Source organism: Drosophila teissieri, chromosome 3R, assembly GCF_016746235.2.
Source record: "Drosophila teissieri strain GT53w chromosome 3R, Prin_Dtei_1.1, whole genome shotgun sequence".
NCBI lineage: Eukaryota > Metazoa > Arthropoda > Insecta > Diptera > Drosophilidae > Drosophila > Drosophila teissieri.
Window position 1 is genome coordinate 13,855,203 of NC_053032.1, and position 12,714 is coordinate 13,867,916.

A 12,714-nucleotide genomic window follows, 5' to 3' on the forward strand; every position below is an offset into this window, starting at 1 on the left:
CAACTGGGCTTAGTGACGAGGCTGACAACCGACTAAGTGATGACAGCCAACTACTTATGCAAGTCTGGATTTAGTTGTGACCCCAATTCTCGTTTTCGATTCCAACGGAATTAGATAAGATTCAGATTACTTAAAAATTTGTAAATTTCTGCATTCAGTTTCATGTAAATGTTCAGTATTTAGCCATAATCAAAGTAAAATGTAACTGAACTTATAAAGTCAAATTAGTGCAGAATTTTGTGGTATATTTAATAAAGTAAATGAAAATGTATCATTTCAATTGGACATTTCTGGTTAAGCAATAAAAATAACATTTTATAAGATCATAACTAAAATTATGGTACCACCAGGTAAAGTACAGTACGTAGAAGAAAACATTGTATGGCAAAGTTCTGCAAATTTGCAATTTGGAATCGGAATCGGAAACGGAAACGGGAACTGTGGATAAAGTGTGTGTGTGGTTGACAGCGAACAAGCGGCAAGTGTGTCGTCACAGTTGTGTCACTATCGACACCCACACACCGACATCCAGAGCGTGTGTTCGAGTCCATAGGTGTGTGAGTGTGGCCGCAGTCAACCCTTTTGATGTCACTTGAATTTTAATGAAAAATTCACACATGCCACAAGCGTACAAGAAGAACAGGAGGCAAAAGGAGCCGCCACCCACTCACCACCCACTTACCACCCACTTACCACCCACTTACCGCCCACTCACTACCACCCATTCACCACCCACTTTCAGCCGCTGCAGCAGCTTGTCTACTGCCACTTTGTGCATTACGTTCCTGTCACATCGGTGGGTGGATTGTCCCGGACTCGAAGGTGTGGGTTTGATCTGGTGGGGTGTGGTCAAACCAGGTTCTGTTCTGGACGTTGACAGGCTTAGTCTCAGCGGAACCATTCACGCTAGACCCCGCAACCACTCCACCATTGAGGCACTGCGAGAAAAAATGCATTTTCTACTCGAAATGATTTAATATTAAAGTTGATTATGGTTCGAAAGTTGATTATATACCACGTGGCCCGGCTTCATTTTAAATTGTGATCGGCTGCTAAGCCAAAACCGATACAATGCCAATGGACAAATCCCGTTTTATTTCTTTCCATTTAATTAAGAATGACAAGTTGAAATTGATTATTTCCCAGTGGACTTGCACACACCAGTGGGTCACATAGTTATAGACCATGACGCTGATGACCGACAAGCGCAGACACGGCGACGACAGTAGTGAAATGAACTGAACTCCGACCCGTCCTGCAACTGCAACTCCGGCTCCAATTTAGAAAGGTACTCGCTCAACTTCAAGTCCAACTCGTAAAGGACTCTCTTTGAACTGTTGCAAGCATGCACGATATATGGGGCATAATGACATTGGATGCTTATCCAAGCAATGGGATAAGGAGGTCTGAAGACCCACAGTTACTCAGTTATAGGGTAGAGCCTAGTATAGGATTATATATTTGTATTGCGTACCGAAAATAATGATAATGAGCTCGACAAGCATTCAGAGCACATTATGCAATCAAAGGAGGTCTAAGCTGCTCCATATGAGCGTATAAATGCTCCCGACTTCCACATTTATACTTCCCATTCTCGGCTTCACACTTAATCTCACAAATGCACTCTAATATGATTAAGCACGTTTTTAGCTGACAAATAAATCAAGTGGCGAGCGGCAAGCGCGCTTATGAAACCCACAGCCATCTCCCCTCCTGGCAATCCAAACAAACAAAGGCAGTAACCCACACAAATAAACGGACGTATATCCCACCCAGCGACGTCTGTGAAATAAACGTCTATATGGCTGCGGGTGCAAGTGCGAAATATAAAAAGTGGGCTTGAACAGCCCAGCGAAAAGTATAAACAAAGTCGTTCCATTAACCACGAAGCCGAAGTACTCTGAAGTGGATATAATTTTTAACCACCACTATTTTATTAGATAGTTTAAAACCATAAATAGGTAAATTGGTTCGCTTTGAGTGCTTGCTTGAGTGCAGTTTTGACAGACTCTTGCGGTGTTAAGCAATATTTCTCAAGTATTTAAAGTTGTCCCAATAAAAATATGTAGTTTAAAACAGCACCTGGGTCTATATATATTCTTGTATAAGTATCCATCACCTGCATGCGTAATTATAGCACCTGGTCGCGTAATAAAATATAAATATGAAAACAAGTTTATCATTTTATTTAACAAAGCTTTCCCAACGCTATCACTGCACTGAGTTAGGGAAAAGCTAGCAAATCCCCAAGGATGAGGTCGTGTGTGTGCCAGAACTGAGAATATCCAGCAGGAAGAGATTCGTCCTTGCCAAGTCGTGGCTAAAGCTAAGGCTAAAGCCAAACTGAAGCCAAAGCCAAGTCGAGCCATCCTCTTACTGCAATTTTAATGACATCTATATGTAACCATGTGTGTTCCGGGGCCATGTGTGAGTGTGTGTGTGTGTGTGCGTTTGGCTACAAAAAGTGCACGTGTCAAGGTGTTGGTGTTAGTTTATGAGCTCAACGTGAAGGTAACATATTTCAAGCCCCTGGCAAAAAACAATGGCAAGCTGTGCAAAAAGCAGGGGGATGCTGGCGAAAAATGTGACACACATACACATTATCTCATTTTCACAGCTCTTGGACGCAACAAGAAAAGCGCAAAAGTTAAAAGCCGCATTGCCCCTCAAATGGAGGGGGGAGGCGGCATGGGAAGGGGGCGTGGCAAGTACCATATATAATGTCTAAGAAATTGGAGCAGGAGCCGGAGTCGGAGCCGGGGCAGTAATATACGACGCAGAAGCCAACGAACGAGATACCAACAAATGATTGTCAGAAGCCAAGCCAAAAGGGGATGTGCCGAGTGTCTAAGACAGTTATCCTTTGTGATCCTGATGCACTAAATTTGATTCACTCAAGTGACGAGCATGCACAGTCCACATCTCCGCACACATCCCTTCGGACCCGAGGAATGACTGCAAATCAGGATTCGACCGCACATAATGGGTTAGCCACACAAGGAGTGCAAACATTTTGAAATTATTTACATGACTTGGAAGGGAGGCGGAGTGACTGCATTGAGCCATCAGCCAGCATAGCCATCAAAATCAAATATAAATGGACTGACACTGACTGTATGTATTCATATGTATCTGTGTCTGAGGAATACATCAGCTTCAAAAGCAACAGACTCGCAGTCGGGGCACTGAGAGAAAAACTAAAGTGTTTTAACACAAAACTCGTTTGTCTGTAAACCAATAATGCATGCTTATAGTTAATAGGATATTAAAGTTAATACAATTTTTAATTTCATTTTTAAATATTAGATTTAATATTATAATTTCAATATATAACTAAGGAAACAGAGAACTTGAGCTTAATTTAGCAAAAACATATTTTTTCTAAAACATTTATTAAATATATTTTGTAACTTCTTTAAGTGAATCCAACACCAGCAGCAATAACAGCTTAATGTTGGCAAAAGGACATAACGAGCCGTAACCGTAACATTACACGATTCCTGTACACTTACAGCCCCGCCCCTTCGCCCATATTTTCCCCCCTTTCCTGACACTTTGGCACCCCCTTTTCCTTTGCCCTATACTTTCCCTGGACCCCCACACACATGTGTGAATATTTGCTGCAACGGAAACATCCAACATAAATGTAAGATATGCCTGGAATGCTAATCACAGACGCAGACGCACAGACACGGCAAAACACAGACACACACACGGAGGACACATCTCACAAATACACACGCACATTGGGGGCACTAAAACATTTGTAAATGTTGCAAAGTATCATCTTAAAGAGATTTGCAGCTTAGCGGCCGCATGATGCGTCACGCATACGTAAACAACATTTCAGTGCGAGTAGCAAGGAGTTCTACATTTTCCGCCCACTTTTCCACAAACCTCTCCCCTTTTCCCACCCCCATTTTCATGCCCCCTTGCCCCTCCGATCAACACTTTGATGTATGCCACGCATCGCATCACATTGATTTCCAACAAAAGGACGATGGCAGTGGCAATATCATATCCATTGCATTGTCCATGTTCATCGAATGGTGGAAAAGGCGGGAAAATGGGGCGGGAAAAGAGTGGGCGGAAAAGCCCTCTGTGGGAGTGGCTGCAACTTTAATGTGCAATAAATCATGACATCACATTATAAAGCGTAAAAAATGGAACCGTGCTACAGAGTGACAGGTCCTGACCCCCTCCAGTGCATTTCCGCTACCCGAAGGGAGTGTCAATCGATGGTCGATAGATGGTCGCCAAGAGAAGTAGAAGGAATGAACTCTTGGCTGGGAATGTGGTATTTATTATATAGAAACTGGTGAATAAAAATGTTGCATCTCTGATATTTAGTTTCCGGAATATTTGTTTATTAAATGAAATATTTCCCTCCTTTTCCACACATCACTTTTAAATAACTTAGACAGCACTGCGTGCCATTTAAAATCCTTCGGCGCTCAGTGTTGACTTTCCGTCCAAGGGTTCCTTTGAGCGTGTCACCCGTTTTATGACCATGGGGCATAGAAATCCTTGCAGCAAAAGCAAAATAAGCAACGCACACGCATTACGTGCCGACCCATTTTTGTCATTATGCGTGAACTAATAAAGTCATGGACGACCTGTCGGCGAAACGAAAAACGAAGGGAGATGGCCTAGTGGGCCCGGTGGCTAAAACGTGCTAAGCCAAATGGAGAAACGTGCCCCAAAGTGACAGACAAGCAGACGGAGACAGATTCCGTCTTAAAGCAGTTTAAAGTTACCTTGGTTTCTAATTAAATTTTCAGTGGCAATCTGTAAAGGGGCCTACGCTTTCCAATTTTGCTGATGTAGAAAATATGACGCACAGTTTGGGATCGCTAAGTTTAGCAGAAAGGCCAAGGCAGCCGACTTTAAGGCCTGCGAGAAGCTTTTGTTTTGACCAGGATATTCGGGACCATTCTGGGGCTTAAGACAACGAAATAGTTTCCCATTCAGCAATTGACCCCATCCACCGGCTTAAGCCAACTCGTTTACTGTCACTTGCTGTGGATTATAACGGATTTCCTACGGCACAATCATTCGCAAGAGGCATTAAAGCGCTTTATCATCATTCATTTGGCGAGCGGTGAGCTCCGGAAGGATTTCACTAGACGGCATCGGAGGTTTCTGTCCATACACACAGAGGAAAATAAAACAATTAGAAAAAAGTTGGCAATAACAGAACGTTACTATTTTATATGTTAAAGATAAAGTTTGATCCATTAATCAGATCTTCTACACCATTAAAAACGAGTCCATATTTTTTCATGCACCCTTCATTTAAAAGTACATAATTTCAAGGAATATCAAGTACGACATCCTTTTTTGTGCGTGTACCAGTTTGCTTTTTAGCGCAGGGCATTAAAATTATAAGAATTATAAGAACGCGCTGGAAAGGCGCCATAAATGTCATCGCCAGTGGTCATAAATGGCAAAATGGATGTCCCCAGGATTTCCACAAGCTGCAGCGTGGGTCTTAGCGGGTGGGAACTGTAGCAGGCGATAAATTTGACGAAAATGGGCCCTGCACTCGGCAAAGGTCTGTTTGTTTTACATGTGCAACTGACTATGAAAATCGTTGATTGTCGCTGGCACAAAGTTAGGAAACCAAACCGAAACTGAAACTGAAAGTCGCAGTTGCATTCTCGGCCTCGGTTCTAGTTAAAGTTGAACCGAAAGACGGGCGGGGAACTTTCGCAAAGTGATATTAACTTTTAATGGACAAACTGCACGAAAAACTGTGCTCTCCGCTCCCTGTTGTTCTGACCTCGGTCTGGTCTCTGTGCTAAGTGCTGCCAAAAGTGCAGCAGAATGTGTCGTGGCCGATAAAATAAACATTATCACAACTGGCAATGGTAAAAATCATGTGCAAAAAGCACAAAGCGTATAGCACGGCTCCTCAAAGTGGGTTGATTCGAAAAGTTTTCTTTCCAGCCGGCACTCTTTCTATTTGCCGCTCGATTGTTTGACTTCTCTGCTGCAGTATTTAAGTTGTTGAATTGAAACAGTAAATTTCTGTTCAATGACAACTGTTTCTACTACCATTAATTGCAGATGAATTTTTAAGACTGGCCACATTAAAAATTAATTTTGGACTACTTATTATAGCTTATAGAATACAGCCTAATGTTCTCCGCTTACTTCAATGCACAAACTCGAAATATTTAGCATAAACAATATGCCTATTTTATATTACTGAAACTCTTTGATTTTTCAAATATTTAAACACCCCTCGCCTGGCTTGGACACACAAAATGTTTGTCCTTGTTATTGTTTTGACTTCTTGTGCAAAACTTTGTGCTTAATTTCGGTATGCATCTGCCTTCCACAACTTCACTGTACCAAAAGCTACTGATGGTCGTAGAATTTTGCGTTTATTTTACATTTATTATCATTTGCGGAGCATTGAAATTTATTTATGGTACTTGCCAGCATGGAGTCACTGGGTACCGGGTACACTGGGCGTATGCGTAATCCGCTCTTTAACTCTTTAAGAACTCGCAGCATTGTCTCACCGCCTTTGTCCTGCGCTTGTCGTCCTGATTAGTTTTCCACCCGTTTTCACTGTTTGTTGCAACATTCTTGGGGGCGGTGGAGTTGTTCCCTTATCGCGCATACACTTCAAGTTTTCAACTATTGAGCATTGCCTTTTGTGTATTGTGTTTTCCGCGGCCATTGTCACCGACATTGCCATTGTCTCGGTTAGAGAAAAATAACTGATGATAAAAAGTGCCAGTGGATGTCGAGAAAGTACGCGCAGAGTGCTCTTTGCTTAAACATCTTGTTTTTAATGAATGCCCGCCGAGCAATTTACCGCCAGGTGGGCAAAGTCAATGTCATTCTTTTCGCCGAGCTCTTTATGTTTTAATAAAAATAAATAAAACAAACGGGCGCAAAAGCCGCAATTGAAACTATTTGCACACCACTCACGTAGCGGGCGCTTAAGACTCAGCTAACCGGAAGCTGGCAGCACCACATCCGCCCAAAGGAGAGTATGCCACCACCCACTCGATTCACCTGAACCAACCCAAAAGCTCATTAACATTTTAAACAGCAACGCTAAGCGGCGGCTCGTTTCCATTTCCATTCCCATTCCCCGTTCCCCATTCCCCGTTCCCCATTCCCCGTTGCCCCATCCCCTCCCCGTCGCTAGGTGTTAAAACAGCCCTAAACGCCCACACACACCACCCCACCGAACCACCTGAGTTTTGTGGCGTGGCTGTGGGCAGGTGTGTGCTGACATGAACCCGTTAAAGTGCTCGAGCGCCCCTCAAGTGGCTTTGTTCAGTTGGCCCTTTGGCGAGTGTTTGAGCTGCTGGAGCTGCTGATGTCGCCACCAGCTGAAAAGGTCCTTTGGCCGATCCTTGTTCTCGCCCCTGCACTACTGAAAAATACCCCAATCAACGTTAAAGTTTATCGAATAGCCAAAAAAGCGGTTTTCAGCTAAATGCATCAGCCAAGGCGTATATGGAATATAGAATAAAATAGGCATTTTAATTAATGCAAGTAAGCTTTCATTTGAGGAGCTATAGGCGCTGCAGCTACATTTTTTTCAGTGTTCCGAATAGTGCCCGATTCGCCTCGCCGAAACGAAAAGCTAAATTATGGCAGTTGACGGCTTGAAAATCGTCTTGGCGCGAGTGTTATTATCATGATAATTATCCCTTGTTTATTAACTCTTAAAATTCGCGTTTTATTTGCGTCATGAAGTTGGTAATTTGCATGCAAAGCCCGGAGAAGAAAAAAATGCTCTTGTCTTTCTGATTGCCTTATCTGGTGGATAATAGGATTACTTATAGGGAGTTGGCCAAAACCCTTCCATTACGCCATTACCCCAAATTGGTTTCTATTTAGGCCCGAAACTCAAAGGAGCTTACAATTTTAGTTTCGGCTTAGTGGGCTTATAATTAAATAGTTCACCCCGGAATAAGGGCAAGCAAGGATCTCAAAGGATAACAACACCTTGGCACACACACACACACACACACACACACACATAAGGAGGCAAACTTACTTTCTTGGGCACCCACTTGCACACACACTGAGGCACATAATAAGCAATTTCGGAGGGGGCAACTTTTATCAGCATCATTAAAATTCTGACACATGTAACACGAAATCAAAACTTTGACTAAAAGTGCAGAAAGTGTTGGTGCCACATCGCAGTCCTTGCTACTCGACACTTTGCCACCCCATTTTCCTCCCAGACTAAAAACCTCCCTCGCATCCCCCTTTCGCCGCCTGTGTCTCCGTCGTTTTCCGACTCCGACTTTCGTGGATGCCTTTGGCGCATTCTGACTCCTTAAACTAATTTCCATATAAGTAGCGTTAACATATCATTTGCATAAATTCTGTTGACATCTTTTCAAAATCACACGAAAATGTTTTAAGGTGTCGCCTTTCCGCACACACTGGCATACATTGTTATCCTTAAATTTTACACGAATGGGTCCTTATATTCGCTTTCATACACTTAAAGAGTTAGCTTCTTAGTATAGATAAAATACTCAACTCAAGTATTAGAATTGTTTTCCTGAAACAATATAATTTATAAGTACAGGCTTTAATAGCATTTCATTGATCATATACTTACTAACTTAATTATATTTATCCTAATGAAAGATTTTGCCTAAAAATATTCATTTTTCAAATTGACTGGCAGTGAAATGAATCCTGATTAAAGCGAATTTAAGCACTGTAGAGTTCTTCGCAAGCATTAATCTTATTTAATTCGAAGTATAATTAAATCAGGCTGAAAGTGAGTTTCCTTGGAATTATAATTATAATTAAAGACATGCCACATAAAAATGATAAAGGAATTTGCCTGGTAATCCCAAAGCTGCGGAACGCGAATGTAAGACAATTTTTCAGCATTTGTCAGGTGGCACAGAAACAGGAAAAGTGGGCGGGCGAAAAGCGACACTCGTTGTAATTTTATTGAAATGAAGTGAAGTGTACTTTTTTTGTTCCTAAAAAAATTACATGCGCGAATTGCCAGGGGCGGCGAATGCTGCTGAAGTAAAAGCCAAGAGGGGGGTTCGCAAAGGGGGGCATTTAGGCCCTGATGATAAATTTTCATGACACGCTGCACACTGTCGTGTGACAAGAATCAGTGTCAAATATGTTGTCATTTAATTTCGCACTCTCACACACATGCAAACGCAGATTTGTGGAAATGTTAATAAGCTTTCGCCTTTTGTGAATGTGTGCGTGTTGAGGGCACTTCAATCTCTGCCGCTCCCTCTCGCTCCCTCGTTTCCTGTCCCTTTCATACATTCACTTGGAGTGGGGGTGTGTGAGTGCTTTAATTGCTGTTTTTCGCCATCAACGTCGCATTATGAATTTTACATAGCCCTTGTCCCTTCGCACATTTTTCGAAAGGGTATTATAATTTTTATGGTGTACCAGAGCACGTCTTTTTTTTTTAGCATCAGAAGACATCAGAGTATTAGTGTATTATTTAGTGCAAATCAATTAGCTAGTTAACTGATATTAACTGCAATATTTATTTGAATTTTAAAGGAACGATTTTAGAATTATTTTTGTATATGCTTAAAAAGTTTCATTTTTGACTAAAAATAGAACAAATAGTTGGCTTATTTCCTTAACCGAATTTCCATGTGCATTATAATTTAATTCTCGGGTGTTACAGTCATTATTCCAAAGGCAATCCTCCCTAAGTTTTTTTCTGCCTGCTGGTTTTTCAGCGGCTTAAATTGATCGGAGGCAGCTAGAGCTATGGCCCGGCATTTAGGCATTTATTACGGCGACATGATTATGCTTTTAATGGGCAGGTGAGTGGGCGGAAGTGCCGGAGATAAGGCAGATTGGGGGCGTGGCAGGGAGAGCATAGGCAGACAAAGGGAACGGAAGCGGGAACGCACATGGGTTGGGCTGGGCTAGCATATGTGACAGTGACAGTCGCAGGGGCGACAATGTTGGCGCAGAAACCGCAAATATGTCCTTGTAGATGTGTTGTTGTGCCACAAAGGACTACCTACACATATTATATGAACACATGTGTGTATCCCATATAAACACATAGAGGAGGACACACATTAGCAGCCAACAGGATGTCTGGAGCAGGCGAGGATAAAAGGCAGGCTGACTGCCGCCACTGACAATGGGAACTTGTCTTTTTAATTAAATGCTAAAGGAAAATGCAAAAGATAAATGAAGTTGTGCTAAATGCGTGCTGTGCTGTGGAAAATCGGGAAAAGGAAAAAGGGGGAATCGCTGGGGGAATTCGCCGGCATCAGTAGGTGTCCTTGGATTTGGGAATTCAGCTTTCGGCTGGCAACTGGCAAACTGGCAACTTCATTTGCCGCCCAGCGTCTCTGATGTGGTATTATTATTGAATTATGCGTTTCAACTCGGAATAGAAGGAAATAACCACCATTTGGCATTCCGCGCCGCGGGCTTAGAATTCGGTTACGGTTAGGTTTATGCGGATCTTAATGGTGACCACATGTGTAGGCCAAGATTTGATTAGTGCAGAGCTGGATGGCGGTAGCTGTTAAATGAAAAGTGGAATTTTTTCACTTTAAGTTCTATACTTAAAGATGTATATTTTTTCAGCCCATCTTAACAAATTTTTTTTCCCTTTCCCAAATAATGTCAATAAATTGATAAAATACAGCAAACAATAAACCCAAAATTGGCAAACAATTAAATCCATGTTGCTAGAGAGTAAGCCCCCACAATTGTTGTGGCATTTGTAATCGCTGTTCAATAATTTTTGTTATTTTATGTAGCCGGCTTTGCGTCGACATATTGATACTGGGCCTAACAAGGATTCGATTACAAAACGCTCGCTTACAAGTGTCATGTAGCAGACTGAAGACCGAAAAGGGCGGAGGAAAGGAAGTAAAGTGCCACATATCGTATATATATATATTGGCCGGGAACTCCCATTCGCAGTTGTGGGCGGCCATCGCCATCGATTACAGATCAAATTAGATGTATAAATAACAAAACGATTAAGCGATTGAGGAGCTAAGCCAGAGCCAAGTCCTCGAGTGGGGAGAAGTTTGTTTGATTTTATTGCCAAGGCGGATTACTCGGGACCTGGTAATTTCTGGTTGTGTGCGGCTCATTTGGATTATAATTGATGTCCGTGTCCCGTCGCAAACTAATCTGCTCTGTGTCTCTCTTGCCAAATATTTCCACTTGCCATTATTCGGCGGCTATTCCCGTCTTGGGACAAGACTCAATTTTCAAGTTATTTAACACCATTGATCCCCTTGGGATCCGCTTTTCTCGACATGTGTTTGTTTGCTCGTCTTTGGCACTCTGAATTCCCGCATTGTTCCGACGGATGACAATAATTTGGTTGCGTAGCTATTCGGAGGCTAAAGCCGAAATTTACACTGAAAAAAACGATAAGCGAAACAACGAATATAAATGTATAAAAAAAAGATCCACACTTGGATGTAAGTTTTAAGCATTTTCGTTTGTTAGACATATATTCTACAAATAAGCCGTTCTTCTTAATTATTTTTCGAGTGCACTGTTGTGGCGGCCACGCGGCGTATGATGAATATCATGAGCAATGCCTAATCAACTGCAAATGAAATGGACAATTGCCACCGAATGAGCTGGGTGGCTTTCAGTGGGAGGTGTGGTGACCACACGCATCGATACATCAAATTGACACTGTGAATGCCAAAACCAACACAATCACACACATACCGCTCTGGAAAAACATCGAAAAGAGAAAGCATTTCGACGGCGCTGATTTGATGCCCTCTCCCCCGCGATTCGACTGTTCATTTTACGCTTTTGGCTTGGAAAATAAATTGCCTCTGCTGCTTGTGCCAACAAATCCGCTCATTGCCGTTTTGGGCTTACCCTACGCCCCTTCTACACGGGAAGAAATAAAATTTACTTAAAATATGAAAAAAAGGCTTGCAACAAACTATAAGCTAGTAAAGAATCGCATAGAAAGAAGAATGCTTCCTCTATTTTACTTGGTAAATAATAAAGGAAACAATAAATTGGGGTTAGAGAACATTGAAAATATCTCTGGTTGTGTATCGACTATACTGTTGTATTTTTATAAAAGGATCATAATTTACTTCTGAGAAGTAGAGCTGAGGTGTAAAATTTGTTCCGGTGTATAATGTTGTTCCCGCTGCCGCTTAATAACCATTGTCCGCCAGTAGCCAGTAGAAGGGAACCTAAAACGTGTTCAACGTGGGAGCTATAAACTGTCATTTAAGTTGTTGTCGATGTCATTCCGCTGGCCTTTGTTTCTGGTCATTGTTTCAGTTTGGGCCAAGATTTGTGGCTGCAACTGAAGGCGGCCAAGTTTCTGTAGCAGCAAAAAGCGAAAGTAAATATATTTACGAGCCCGGGAGCAGCAGTAGAGAAAGGACTAAAAATACTCCTGTGTAAAATAAACAAGCACGGTAGACATCTCAGTGGATGGAGTGTGTAAGGGGCTTACCTCTTGAATAACTGCTTGGCCTGTTCTTAAAGGATTTTCACACAGAGCAGGTGTATTACTTCCATACAATGCAGGATGTAGTCAGGTAAGCTTGAATGCCTTTACCTGGACTACACACACTTATCATTTGCTGTAGTTTTTTGTGGAGAAATGCGTCTGAATTACTGCTGGCATTGCGAGCACCATTCATTTTGATTTGTCAGGCCATGGCTTTTAATTATATTACATGCGTAATGCGTGCGAGAGAGAAT